The 14013-nt window shown below is 46.3% G+C and overlaps 1 pseudogene; it reads right to left on the reverse strand.

Annotated features, from left to right (window-relative positions):
• Positions 1–3601: 3601 nt before the first annotated feature.
• LOC122204916 lies at positions 3602–4922 on the reverse strand (annotated as a pseudogene).
• Positions 4923–14013: the final 9091 nt, after the last annotated feature.

The raw sequence follows: 14013 nt of genomic DNA on the forward strand, positions 1-14013 counted from the left end.
GTTGGACACTTAACCAAATGAGCCACACAGATGCCCCAATAATTGGGTCTTTTAATAGCTTTTACCAGATTTGCTTTTTTTCCTCTAGTAAGTGAGTCCATGGAACTCCTCATGCTAACATCCAGCCATAACTTTTTAATGAACTGCCAAATTGTTTTTTGAGTGTTCGTACCATGTTATGTCCCAGCTAGTCCCAGTTCTGCTACAGTCTCAGTCTCTGGTCAGTCTTTTCAATTTTAGTCACTCTCATAGGTATGTAGTGGTATCTCCTTATGCTTTTAACTTTATATTCTGATGGCTAATAATGTTGGGCATCTTTGCATATGTCTATTTGACATCCATATATGTTTATTGGTGAAGTGCCCGTTGAAAGCTTTTGCCCATTATTAAGTTGAATTTTTCTTTGAGTTTTGAGAATTCCTTATCTACTATCACTACAAGTTCTTTATTGGATATACGCCTTACAAAGTTTTTCTCCAAGTCTGTAGCTTGTCTTTTCATTCTCTTAAGAGTGTCTATTGCATGGGGCGCCTGGGTGGCTCAGTCGGTTAAGCGTCCGACTTCAGCTCAGGTCACGATCTCGCGGTCTGTGAGTTCGAGCCCCGCGTGGGGCTCTGGGCTGATGGCTCAGAGCCTGGAGCCTGCTTCCGATTCTGTGTCTCCCTCTCTCTCTGCCCCTGCCCCGTTCATGCTCTGCCTCTCTCTGTCTCAAAAATAAATAAAACGTTAAAAAAAAAATAAAAAAAAAAAGAGTGTCTATTGCAAAGTGGATGTCTTTACTTTTGATGAAGTCCAAGTTATTAATTTGTTCTTTTATGAATGGTGCTTTTGGTGTTGTAGCTAATAAATCTTTGCCTATCCCAAGATCATAAGGCTTCTCCTAAAAGTGTTATAGTCAGGGGCTCTGCTCTTAAGTATGTGATCCACTTTGAGTTCAATTGTAGATACGAATTTGGGATGGAACATCAATTTTTTTCCCCTACTGACATCCAATTGTTTCAGTGTAGTTTGTTGGAAAGACTATCTTTCTTTCCTGAATTGCCTTTGAGCATTGTTAAAAGTTAGCTAACTGTATTTATATATTTGTGAGAATTGATTACTGGACATTAACGTGCTTTACTATCTTTGTGCCACTATCATACCGTTCTGATTACTGTAGTTTTATAACAAGTCATGTGATGAGCTAGTATTAGTCCTTCAACTTTGTTTTTATTTTTTAGAGAAGAAGTTTGGTTTGGGGTCTTTTTTTTTTATATCTTCCATGTCTCTATTTAACTTTTTAAACATGTAGAATACAATTACAATAACTACTTTAATATTCTTCTCTGCTAACATTAATATGTTTCACTTCTGGGTCAGTTTTTTTAATTTTTGAGAAGAAAATATTTATTTTGAATTAATTTGAAAAAACAATTAATATTCCTAGAAATGGAATATGAGTCTGTTACATTGTACGTAGATTGAATGCAAGCACAAGTACAAAAAAGTCTCACTTTTGTACCCAAAACATCTGAATACTTCAGGGACCGTGAAATCACGACCTGAGCTGAAACCAAGAGTTGATGCTTAATGGACTAAACCAGCAATAATTTGTGGCACCCCAATGATTTTGTATTTCTACAAATATTATTGAGCTTCATTATGGAACACAGTTAAGTTACTCAGAAACAGTTTGATGACTTGAGGTCTTGCTTTAAGATTTATCAAGTGAGGGGCGCCTGGGTGGCTCAGTCGGTTAAGCGTCCGACTTCAGCTCAGGTCACGATCTCACGTTCCGTGAGTTCGAGCCCCGCATCGGGCTCTGGGCTGATGGCTCAGAGCCTGGAGCCTGCTTCCGGTTCTGTGTCTCCCTCTCTCTCTGCCCGTCCCCCATTCATGCTCTGTCTCTCTCTGTCTCAAAATAAATAAACGTTAAAAAAAAAAAAAAGATTTATCAAGTGAGGCCAGAACAGTGTTCAGTCTAGGGAAAATGACTCCCTAGCAACAAGCCAAGACTATTCTGTGTTGTCTTCACAGAGCCCTGTAAATCATGAGGGTTTCCACTCAGGCTGGCGGAAACAGACACTCTCCCAGGTCTTATGAAATCTCTGGACACCATTGCCTCTAATCCTCTCAGGTGGCTCTTTCTCCATCCTTGAATAGCTTTTTCACATGTGTATACTGATCCATACTCTGGTACATCCTTGAAGGGAGCCCTCTGAAGTTCTTTCTCCATGCAGGTCTCTACTCTCTAGTATCTTGTGCTACGACTCTCACCAGTCTCATCTTTGTCTCTCAGACCGCTGGACTCTATCTTTTCCCTCTCCCTGCACCATGACCTAGAAACTGTCAAAGGCAGTAAGCTGGAGTAGTCATGGGGCTCACCTCCTTTGTTTCCTGGCTCACAGAGATCAATCACTTTTCTTCATTGCTTGATGTTCAATGTCTTGAAAAAACCATTTTTTTCATACGTGGTATTTATTTTTTGGTTATTTCATATGGGAGGGTAAATCTGGACTCTGTTACTCTATGTTGGCCAGAAGCAGAAGTCTTTTCATTGTTTAATTTCATAAGTTAATCTTCATAAAAAATAATTACCTTGAGGGGGCACCTGGGTGGCCTAGTCAGTTAAGTGTCTGACTTCAGCTCAGGTCATGATCTCGTGGCTCATGAATTCGAGCCCCATGTTGGGCTCTGTGCTGACAGCTCAGAGCCTGGAGCCTGCTTCAGATTCTGTGTCTCCCTCTCTCTCTCTCTGCCCCTCCCTTACTCACGCTCTGTCTCTCTCTCCTTCAAAAATAAATAAACATTAAGAAAATAATCACCTTGGGAGGTAAGGAGGGCGGGCTGGAAGGCTAGAGTTTAAAGGGGCTGGATCAGACTCAGAGATGAGTGTGGAGGCAAGAAGAGAGAGACCAGGAGATCTCCATTCAGGCACACTGGGATTTGACTCATGATTCCTAGTCCAGGAAGGTTTCTGCTTTTGCAGCCAGTGTCCCAGTCTTGTGGCTCAGGGCTGTTTGAGACTTGGAAGGAAGAGTTCTATGTAGGAGTTATGGTTGTCTCATCCCTGGGGCAAAGGACCTATTTCTGGCCCCTTTGGCATCTGAACAAAGCACTTTCCCAGGCTTATCTTCTCCCAGGTATCGTTCTATCCCCCACCTATGGTAGGCGGGAACATCTTAAGGCCTGGCAAACGGTGTGGCCACAGCCAGGAGCTACCAGCATGCTCCAGCTGTCACCTAAGGCTGCCAGCACAATCTTGATGGCTGGCAGTGATTCCTCATATAAAAATACAGTGGTTCCAGACCTATTTCTTTTTTTTTTTTTTTTTTTTCCCTCATCAAATTTTTGTTTTAATGGGCCTCAAAATTCTGTGACAGACCTTTGGTCAAGTTGTTTCCACTAAAAAGTACTGATTTTAAAAACTAATAACTTGAAACTGCCACACACACCACACACACAAAAAAATGGTCCACAAAACATTCTCCTTTCCTTCTGAAGGTTTTACAATGCATTGTTATCATCAACCGGTCTTTTACCATTGTACTTAAATGGCCACCTGGCGCAAATAGTTGTGACACCGTTCTTCGGCCACTGATCAAGGCAGGTATGGGCATAATATTCATTTAGCTTTCTGAGCTTCCTGGGCAGACTTGGTGACCTTGCCAGCTCCAGCTGCCTTCTTGTCCACTGCTTTGATACCACCCACAACAACCTTCTGTCTCATGACACAAACAGCAAAACAGCCCAGAGGAGGATAGTCAGAGAAGCTCTCAACACACACACAGGCTTGCCAGGAACCATATCAACAATGGAAGCATCGCCAGATTTCAAGAACGTGGAGCCACCTTCCAGCTTTTTTCCAGAACCACGATCAATCTTCTCCTTCAGCTCAGCGAACTTGCAGGCGATGTGAGCTGGGTGACAGTCCAGCACAGGTGTGTATCCAGCACCGGGATGGCCTGGATGGTCCAGGATAATCACCTGAGCCATGAAGCCAGCTGCTTCCATTGGCGGGTCATTTCTGCTGTCACCAGCCACATTGCCACGACCAACATCTTTAACAGATACGTTCTTGACATTGAAGCCCACATTGTCCCCAGGGAGAGCCTCACTCAAAGCTTCATGGTAGGTTCCAACAGACTTTACTTCAGTTGTAGCATTGACCGGAACAAACGTGACCACCATGCCTGGTGAACACCAGTCTCCACTCGACCCACAGGGACAGTACCAATACCACCAATTGTGTAGACATCTGGAGGGGCAGACGCAAGGGCTTGTCAGTTGGACGAGTAGGTGGCAGAATGCAATGCAGAGCTTCAAGCAGTGTGGTTCCACTGTCATTGCCATCTGTACGGGTGACTTTCCATCCCTTGAACCGAGGTGTGTTAGCACTTGCTCCAGCATGTTGTCACCTTTCCAATCAGAAATTGGCACAAATGCCACTGTGTGGGGGTTGTAGCCAGTTTTCTTAATGTAGGTGCTGACTTCTTTAATGATTCCTTCGTACCTGTAGGGTGGCTCAGTGGAATCCATTTTGTTAACACCAACAATAAGTTGTTTTACATGCCAAAAAGGCATGCTCATGGGTCTGCCCGTTCTTGGGGGTGCCTGGTTCAATTTGCCAACATAACCAGCAATGATCATGACAGCACAGTCAGCCTGAGATGTGCCTGGACTCATATTTTTGATACAGTCTCTGTGTCCTGGGGCATCAATGCTGGTCACATAACACTTACTAGTCTCAAGCTGCCACAGGGAAGTATCAATGGTGATAATCACGTTCACATTCAGCTTTCAGTTTATCCAAGACCCAGGCATACTTGAAGGAGCCCTTTTCCATCTCAGCGGCCTCAGATTAGATGACCAGTAGTAGTAGACTTACCTGAGTCTACATATCCAATGACGACGATGTTGATATGAGTCTTTTCCTTTCCCATCTTGTTTTAGGTTTAGCGGTGGTTTTCACAACACCTGTGTTCTGGTGGCAAACTCATTGTGGAAAAGGTCTGGACCTATTTCCTAAAAAGTCTTTCTTTCTTCTTCAATTCCTTTGGAGCTCTTGTCAAAAAATCGGTTAACCCTATAAGGGTGGATTTATTTCTGGACTACTGTCTATTCCATTGATCAGTTTTTCCATCCTTTTGCCAATGCCATAATGAGTCTTGACATAGTGTAAGTCTACCAATCTTTCCCTTCTTTCTCAAGATGGCTTTGGATACTCTATGTCACATTTCTATATAAATTTTAGGATAAACTTGTCAATTTCTAAGAGCACTGCTGAGATTTTGATTGGGATTGTATTAAATCTATAGATCAATTTGGGAATTAACATCTTAGCAATGTTGTCTTTCAACCCAATAACATGGTATTTATCTACATTTATGTAGGTCTTCCTCAATTTCTGTTAGCCATGTTTTGTAGTTTTCAGTGAACAGTTCCAGTACAACTTGGGTTAAGTTTTCCCCTAGTCATTGTACATTTTTGATGCTTCATAGATAGTATTGTGTTTTTTTAAGAATCATATTCTAATTATTCATTGATATCATATGGAAATATAATTGATTTCTATATAATGACCTTGTATCATGAAATCTTGCCTAATTCATTTACTATTTCTAGATTTTTTTGGTAAATTCCTTAGACTTTGCTATTTACACAATGTGTCCTCTGAAAAATAAAGACATTTTTTTTCTTTCTTTCCAATCTCTATGTATTTGATTTCTATTTTATTACCTTATTGCACTGGCTATAACCTCAAGTACAATGTTAAATAGAAGGAATGAGAGCAGACATCCCTTTTCTTTTTTCAATCTAAGAAGCAAAGTATGCAATGTTTCACCATTGCATGTGATGCTAATTGCTGGTTTCTTATAGATATTCTTTATCAGATTGAGGAAGTTTCCTTCTGTTTCTAGAATTTGCTGAGAGGTTCTTCCATGTCCTCCAAATCATGGGATTTGGACAGGTGTTGAATTTTTCAAATTTTTTTCTATATTTATTGATGTGATCATATATTTTTTCCTTCATTCTATTAATGTGGTAAATTATACTCATTTTTTCAATATTAAAGCAACCTTGCATTCCTGGTATTGACATGTGTGCACTTGGATACATATGCGCGCACACACACACACACACACACACACACATTTTTCCTGCAATTGATTTGCTAATATTTGCTAAGGATTTTGTGTCTATATGCTTAAAGAATATTGGTCTGTAATTTTCTTTTCTTGTAATGTCCTTTGCTAGTTTTTATTAAGGTTATGATAGCCTTCTATAATGGTTAGAAAGTTTTTCCTCCTCCTGTATTTTCTGAAAGACTTCGTGTAAGATTGGTATTATTTCTTCCTTAAATATTTGATATAATTCCCTAGTGAAGTTATCTGAGCCTAGAGTTTTCTTTGTGGGGAAATCTCAAAGTGTTAGTAAGTATAGGGCTATTCATGTGTTATGTGTGTGTGTGTGTGTGTGTGTGTGTGTGTGCACATCCACATGAAATATGGAATTGTGCCTTTTGAGGAATTTGTCCATTTTATTTAAGTTGTCAAATATATTGGCATAAGGTTGTCTATAACATTCCTTTATTGCTGTTTTACTGTCTTCAGGACATGTAATTACATCCCCTCTTTCATCCATAATAACAGCAGCTTGTATTTTCCCTTTTTCTTTAATTGAGCTAGTTAGGTGTTTTGTCAATGTTATTGATCTTCAGATAACCAACTTTTTATTTTCTTGATTTTCTCTATTGTTTATTTTCTACTTTATTGACTTCTGTTCTTGTCTTTATTATATCCTTCTTTCTATTTTGGTTTTAATTTGTTCTTTTTTAAATTCTCAAGGTGGAATTTAGATGATTGTATGTATTTCTTCTGTTGGCATTTCAAGCTGTAAATTTCCCTTTAAGAACAATTTCTGCTTCCTTCCATAGATTTTGACATGTTTTAGTGTTCACCACTTCAAAATATTTTCTGATCTCCTTTGTGATTTCTTCTTTGACCCATGGATTATTTAGAAGTGTGTTACTTTTAAAGATCTTCTTATTAACTTCTTACGGATTTCTTAATCTCTAGTAATGGCTAGAGAACATACTCTTATTGCAATGCTTTTTAACGGAGTATGACTCATTTTGCTGAACTTCCATATGCATTTTAAAAATGTGAGTTCATCAGTGTTGTGGTTTATAGATGTCAACTGTGTCAATTTGGCTTATGATGTGCAGATCTTCCATCTCCTTATTGATGGCTCCTCAGTTACTCCAAGAGGAAGGTTACATCTCTATATCTGTGATCTGTGGGTGTGTCTATTTCTTTAGTTCCTCAGTGTTTGCTTCTCTGCATTTTGAACATTTGGTTGTTTGGGGCATTCATGTTCAGAATGGCTGTATCTTCCTGAAGAATCTACTTTTATCGTTATGAATCAATTCTCTTTCTCTACAGACATGTCAAAATCCTTTCTACTTTCCCATGTATTTGTCATTGTTGGCACTCCTCACTACTTCATGTAAGTAGGCTTACATCTGCTATTATAGCTGTTGAGTCCAAAGAGCTTCCTTTAACATTTATGGTAGTTTAAATCTGCTGTAGATGAATTATCTCAGCTTTTGTTTGCATGGAATGTCTTTATTTTCCCTTTATTTTTAAGGGGTGATTTTGCTGGCTATAGAATTCTAGATTGAATTTTTTTGCCGCATTTCAAAGATGTCACTTTATTGTCTTGTTTCTGATGATAACTCAGTGGGAGATTTTACTTTGAAGCAACTGCTACACCCAATGTGGACCTCAAACTCACAACCCTGAGATCAAGGGCCACATGCTCACCAACTGAATCAGTCTTTAATTTGCTTTTTAACCATTTAAATATGAGGAATCCTAGCGTGGGTTCCTCTTTTTTTTTCCCCCTGTTTATCCTGCTCAAGTTCCATTGTGCCTCTTACATCTTTGGGTCTATGGTTTTCATCCAATTTCTCTCTCTCTTCTTTTAGGACTTCAATTTTACACACGTTAGACTAATTGATATTTTCCGCACAATTCTGAGACTCTGATTATTTTCTGACATCTCGTTCTCTGTGTGCTTCAACCGGATAGTTCTATCACCTTGTCTTCAAGTTTACTGATCTTTCTCCTGCAGAATCCAATTGCTAATAAATTTCACCTTGCAAGTATTTTATCAGCTCTAGAATTTCCACTTGATTCTTCTCTATAGTTTCATGTTCCCTGATGAAATTCCACTTTTTTTTCATGCTTCTACTTTAAATTTTTTAATGTTTATTTATTTTTGCGAGAGAGAGCAAGAGAGCACATGCACTTGCATGCACACATGCACACAAGTGGGGGAGGGGCAGAAAGAGAGGGAGACACAAAATCCAAAGCAGGATCCATGCTCTGAGCTGTCAGCACAGAGCCTGATGCGGGGCTTGAACTCACTAACCGTGAGATCATGACCTGAGCCGAAAGTTGGATGCTTAACCAACTGAGCCATCCAGGCACCCATTCACTCTTCTACTTTAAGTTCTTGACTGTAGTATAATAGATAATACAGTATCGCAATCATTTAAAGTCCTTGTCTGTTAATCAAACATATGTTTTATTTCTATGTCTGTTTACTCTTTTTCTTTCTTTCTTTCTTTCTTTCTTTCTTTCTTTCTTTCTTTCTTTCTTTCTTTCTTTCTTTCTCTCCTGGTTGTAGGTTCCCTTTTCCTGCTTTTTGTATGTCTAGTAATTTTTTATTGTGTTTCAAGCATTGTGGATGCTATGCTGTTGAGAACCTGGATGTTCTCTTTCTTTAGAGAATGTTCACTGGTTTTCTGACAGGCCATTAGTTTATCAGCAGATGAACTTGATTCCATTGAGGCTTGCTGGTAGGCATTTTAGGGAGGGCCTAGAGTAGCCCTTCATAACAGTGAGGCAGAACACCATGTCATTGAGCCCTCCTGGATCCCCCCTTCAGCTCTCAACTACCCACCAGCCGTTCTCTGCTAACCCCAGCAGAGCGCAGCCCTGTGCATTTCTAGCCAGTATATTCTGCCGAGATGCTGAGGTGCTCTGGGAAAAATTCTGGTGCATCCCTGCACAGTCTTCTCCTTCCCACTCCTTGCCTTGCCGTTCTCTCCACCTCAGCAGTCCCGAGCACCACTGTGTCCCCCCTTCCCAGGACGCTGTCTGTGTAGGTTCCATATCCCTGTGCCACAGCTGGGTGAGTGCATCAGACAGAAAGCCAGGTTGTGGAGCTCACCTTGTGTGCTCTCCTTCTCTTGAGAATTACAGTTCTCCTTTGTGTGAGGCCTAGTGTTCGGAACAGCTGCCTCATATATACTTTATCTAGTTTTATAGTTGCTTGTGGGGGAGGGGTAAATCTTCCACTCAGGACTTCATCATGACCGGAGCTGGAAATTGAGACCTTCTCTTTATTGTTCATCTTGTACATGTGACCTCTTTTTTTTCACCTTGTGCGTGTATTATCTTTATATCAAATATTTAATGATGGCATAAAAAATCTTGGTGCAGGCAGCACTCGGCTCACCTGTTGGCTTGTGCTTTGGCTTACAGACCGCTTGCCTATCAGCAATTACACGGGTTGCCTTGAATCCCTCCTTTTCATTGGGAGTTTGGAATGAGCTAGCCTTTAGTGCCAGTGTTGGTTCAGCCACTTACTAGCTCTGTGGCCTTGGGTAAGCCGCCTACTCTCTCTAATCTCCAGTTTCTTCTGGGAAAAATATAAAGGATAATCCCTCCCTCATCAGGTAGCTTTGAAAAGCAGAAGAAATCATTCCTCTCAAATGCCTACCACAGTGCAGGCTACAGTACAGGTGTCCAGAGAGTTTTTTCCTTTCCCTTCTTCTTCCTCACCCAGGACTTGAGCAAGGGAGAGCCCAGTCCAAGCCTGGAGCTTGACCTTTCTCTCTTTACAATCTTCACCTTGAGACAGTGGGTGCAGGAGACCATCCAGGCCCTGCAGACACACCCCTGGGTGGAAGGACGGTGGGTGGGTGGATTACGGACAGATGCATGCATAGATGGGGGAATTAATGAATGTGCAGCCCGGTGGCCTCTGTAGGGTCTGAGCTCTTGGAGGCAGGGCCACACCTCCTTTGTCCTGTGCAGCAGGAGCCTTGGTACGAGGAATGGGCTTCCATTTCCCTGTTTCACCATCTCATCTGGGAGCTGAGGACACCGGTTTCATCTACCAGATTTCATTCTGTGCCCCCCACAGGGTCTGCAGTAGGCCCTTCAGTGACTCTCTAGAATAGAATCCCAGCTCCTCACCCTGACCACAGGCCAAGGACCTCACCACCCCATTGGAGCCCGCATGCCCACACCCAGAGACATGGACATCCTTGCTGTCCCCAGGTATGCTTAGCCCAACTCGGCCTCATGACAACTGAGCAGATGGGCTTGGTTAACCCAGTCCTTTCAGGTGGTGGACAGTCCTATAAGCAGAATAAGACGGGGTTATAGGGCAGAGGGGTCAGGCAGAAGGGGCTTCCAGCAACATCAGCCCCGGGCTAGGCCCCTCCTTCTCTCCAGGGCAGAGGCCTTTGCTGTAGGACCCAGCTGAGGACCCACTGCAGGAAGTGCCCAGGGTCCCAGGAGGAGTGGGGAGTCACAGGGGCAGGAGGGTGCTGGCCAGCCACGTGGTAAAGGGGCAGGACGTTATAACCCATTTGTTCATTGATTATGCTTTTCCTAAGCACCTACTACGTATCAGACACTGTCCTGGGCACCGAGGGTAAAGTAGTGAACAAATCAGACAGCTGCTGCCTTCAGGAGTTTTCACTTTTGTCAGGGAGGCAGACAATAGACAGAGAAACCCATGAGTACATAATGTAAAGGCAGGGCAGGGCAGGGCTGGGAGGAAGACAAAATGGGGCAGTGGTCAGGGCCCTCCAAGTGGAGAAGGAGCCAGCCCTGCAGTCACTGGGTCAGGGGTGTCCTGGGCAGAGGAAACAGCAGTGCAAAGACGGTGAGGCAGGAACAAGCACTCGCAAGAGATGGCTGGAGCCTGGGAATGAGGGGAAGGACTGGGTTTGACGTGCCGAGGGTTTAAGAGCATAAAGTAAGTGGCCAAAGTTGGAAAACTGGGGTATTTCAGGTCAAAAAGTCAGATTCCCATCGTCTCCTAGAATTGGACGTTGCTGGTGTCCTCAGGCCCATTGGCTGGAGATGAGAAGCCCTGCCCCTCCCCCAGGACTGGGCACCGGCCTCCCTCCTCCCCCAGCTGGGCCTCGTTGCCGTCCTCATTGGTCCGGGTCGTGGGTAACGGGTGGGCTCTGCCCACACAGGCCCTGAACCCAGGCCCCTGCCCCTCGAGGCACCTGTGCCGCCCCCTCCCCCGCCCTCACTGCTCCTGCACCCGACCCACCCAGCAGGCTCCAGCCTGTCCTCTGCTTCTGCCTTCCCCCTTGCTGCTTCTCCTCCACCTCCTGAGCCCAGCTCAGCTCAGCTCTGGCCTGCAGGCCTGCAGGCTCCTCATCCCTGGAGGCATCCTGGACAGGCTGTGCGCTGCCCTGTGGCTTGCCCCCTCCCCACCCTGGGGAAAGACCGGCCTTCCTCTCTTGGGAGGGGCACGAGCTCCTGGGCCCCTCACATCCCCCCCCTCTCCTGTCACTTGCCTTATCATCTGGTGCCCTCAGCGACTTAGCTGTCCCGTGCTGGGAGGGAGGGGCCGAGCGACCTGCAAGGGGGCGTGGCTTGGCAGGCCTCAGGGAGGAGCCCCCTCCTTCTGAGCCATTTGGGGCCTTGAAGGTTTGGACCGGGAGGGCCAAGGTCTGGCTGAGGTGGAGAATGGAGCATGGGGACAGATGTGGTGGAGGCAGGGAGAAGGTTCCCTGTTCCCGTTGGGGTCAATGGAGACAGCAGAGGGAGAGGGGCGTCTTGGCCGAGTCCCCCACTTGTTGCCTGTGAACCCTTCATCCTGTCCTCATCTGAAGGGCATGGCCGAGACCATCCCGTCCACCCTGCTCCGTGCCCTCAGACACACACGCGTGCCAGGGAGTGTAGGCCCGGGCTCCCAGCCCCCAGCTGCATGCCAGACCCGGGACCACGTGACATGGGCACTCACCTGCATCACACACCCAAGTGACTTCCTCAAACACCCTGCTTCCCCAGCGGACCATGAGAGAGTCATTAAGACAGAGCAGGACTTTATAAACGTGGCTTAAGGTTAAGTACGCAAGAAAATCTCTGTAATTTCCCGCCGGGCAATGGGGATGTTGTCTGATTCCTACAGGCCATAATTTTTGGGAGAGAAACGTTTTTTCCCCCACAAATGATGGGAAGTTGGTGGTTACGGTTACGGCTGGCTGTTGACGTTGGGAAGCTGTTCTGATGCCCAGAATCCCACCTACCTCAGCTAAATGGTATCTTTATGAAATTAGCAGAACGCGGCTGCACCGAGGGAGGCAAAAAAGAAAAAAATGAGCTTTCAAATTTTAAGTATAATTGGAAAACTGACCTTTGGAAAATATTTTCCCACCCCAGCCCCACACTGGGGAAGAATGGGCGCTTTATGCTGAGGGTGAGTGGCGTCCTTGAAGAATTAGCGGGTCTCTCTGGAGGTGGAAGCCGAGTGGAGTGGTGTGAGGGGTTGTGGGGTCCCTGGGGGCATCTTTGGGTTACAGGGCTGGGCGTCGCGGACCCCCAGAGGGCTGGGGACTCCGAGGCTGCCCTGGGCTGGGTGCATCAGAGAGCGGCCGAAGACGGGCCCTGCCCAGCGGAAAGCACCTGGTGGGGAGCGGGAAGCCTGCTGGGTGCTGGCCTCCCGCGCCGCTGTCCCCCCAGCCCCGATATGTCAGAGAGGAGGCGTCAGGGATGGCGCAGTTGGGCTCTAGACTGATGGAGACAGGGTGACGTTGAATGTGCAGGTGGACAAGACAGGAAGGGGTCAGCCGGGCTTCCAGGGAGGACGTGCTCCAAGAAGCTGGGGTCACGGGTACAAAGAGGCCTGATACCATCCGGCATTGTGGCAAACGTCCTTTCAAGCCTCGAATGCACAGTTACATCACCTCTGAGCCTTGGCCTCGTCATCTCTAAAATGGGCGATAAGAGGCGAGGAGCCAATGACAAGGGGCCAATCTGGAGAGAGCCACAATGTCCCTCCTGCTGTTCGGGGCGTGAAGCCTGCCTGTCCGGCTCGTGGCTCTACCCGCCTGCACCGCGGCTCTGTCTCTGAGTGGACGCTTGCCACACTGATGAGCACCCCGAGGTCCTGCGGGCTGGCACGGACCCACCAGGACTCCTGCCTCCCGGTGACCTCTGGACCTCTGCTCCTGGGCTGCAGTCTCAGGCCCCTGGCCAGCCTGAGGGCCCTTTTGCTCTTTCCCTGGTCAGCCCAGAGGCCGTGCAAAGTGTAAGAGCGTGACCCCTGGGCTGTCCTGGGGCCTCTGCAGGGAGGAGACGCCAGCCCTCCTGGGGGATGGACCAGACCCCTCCTCAAATCTGGCCTGGGTGCTGCTTTGTTTCCAGATCCGGCTGTGACGGGGCATTTGTTTGAGGCTTCCCTCGCCAGCACGCACACCCGAGTGGTTGTGTGCCTCAGTGGGCCCCCGGTGCCTGGTCTGAGCCCCTCCCCAGGGACAGGGTCCACGGGCCTTGCTGCCCACAGTGCTCCAGGCGCACCTCTGAGTGTGCTCCCTGTAGAACCCGCTGTGACTTCTCAAGCTCAAGGAGGGGGAGATACAGCTAGCCCCGTTTCCCCGTGAGGCCCTACCACCCGGATGGTGCCGAGAGGGCGAGGGGCAGAGCTGGGTTGGCCCAGGGCCTGGCTGCTGTCTGTGTCTTCAAGGCAGTCCAGCTCTTGGTGCCTCCTGGGGGCTGCCGTGCCTGGCTTACTGCTAGGCGGGAGATGTGCTGTGATGGGGGACACGGTGGCAGCTACTAAGTGACTTAAACCGGTTGGTTTGCAAGAAGCCTGGGGACAGGTGGTGGGAAGCAGCCGGCAGGGCCACCCCCGACCCCAAGAGCAGGTTCCGGCCTCCTTCCTCTCCCTCTACGGGGGTGTCTGCCCCTGCCACCTCTCTCCCTGCAGCTG

Source organism: Panthera leo, chromosome D4 (assembly GCF_018350215.1).
Source record: "Panthera leo isolate Ple1 chromosome D4, P.leo_Ple1_pat1.1, whole genome shotgun sequence".
NCBI classification, from domain to species: Eukaryota; Metazoa; Chordata; class Mammalia; order Carnivora; family Felidae; genus Panthera; species Panthera leo.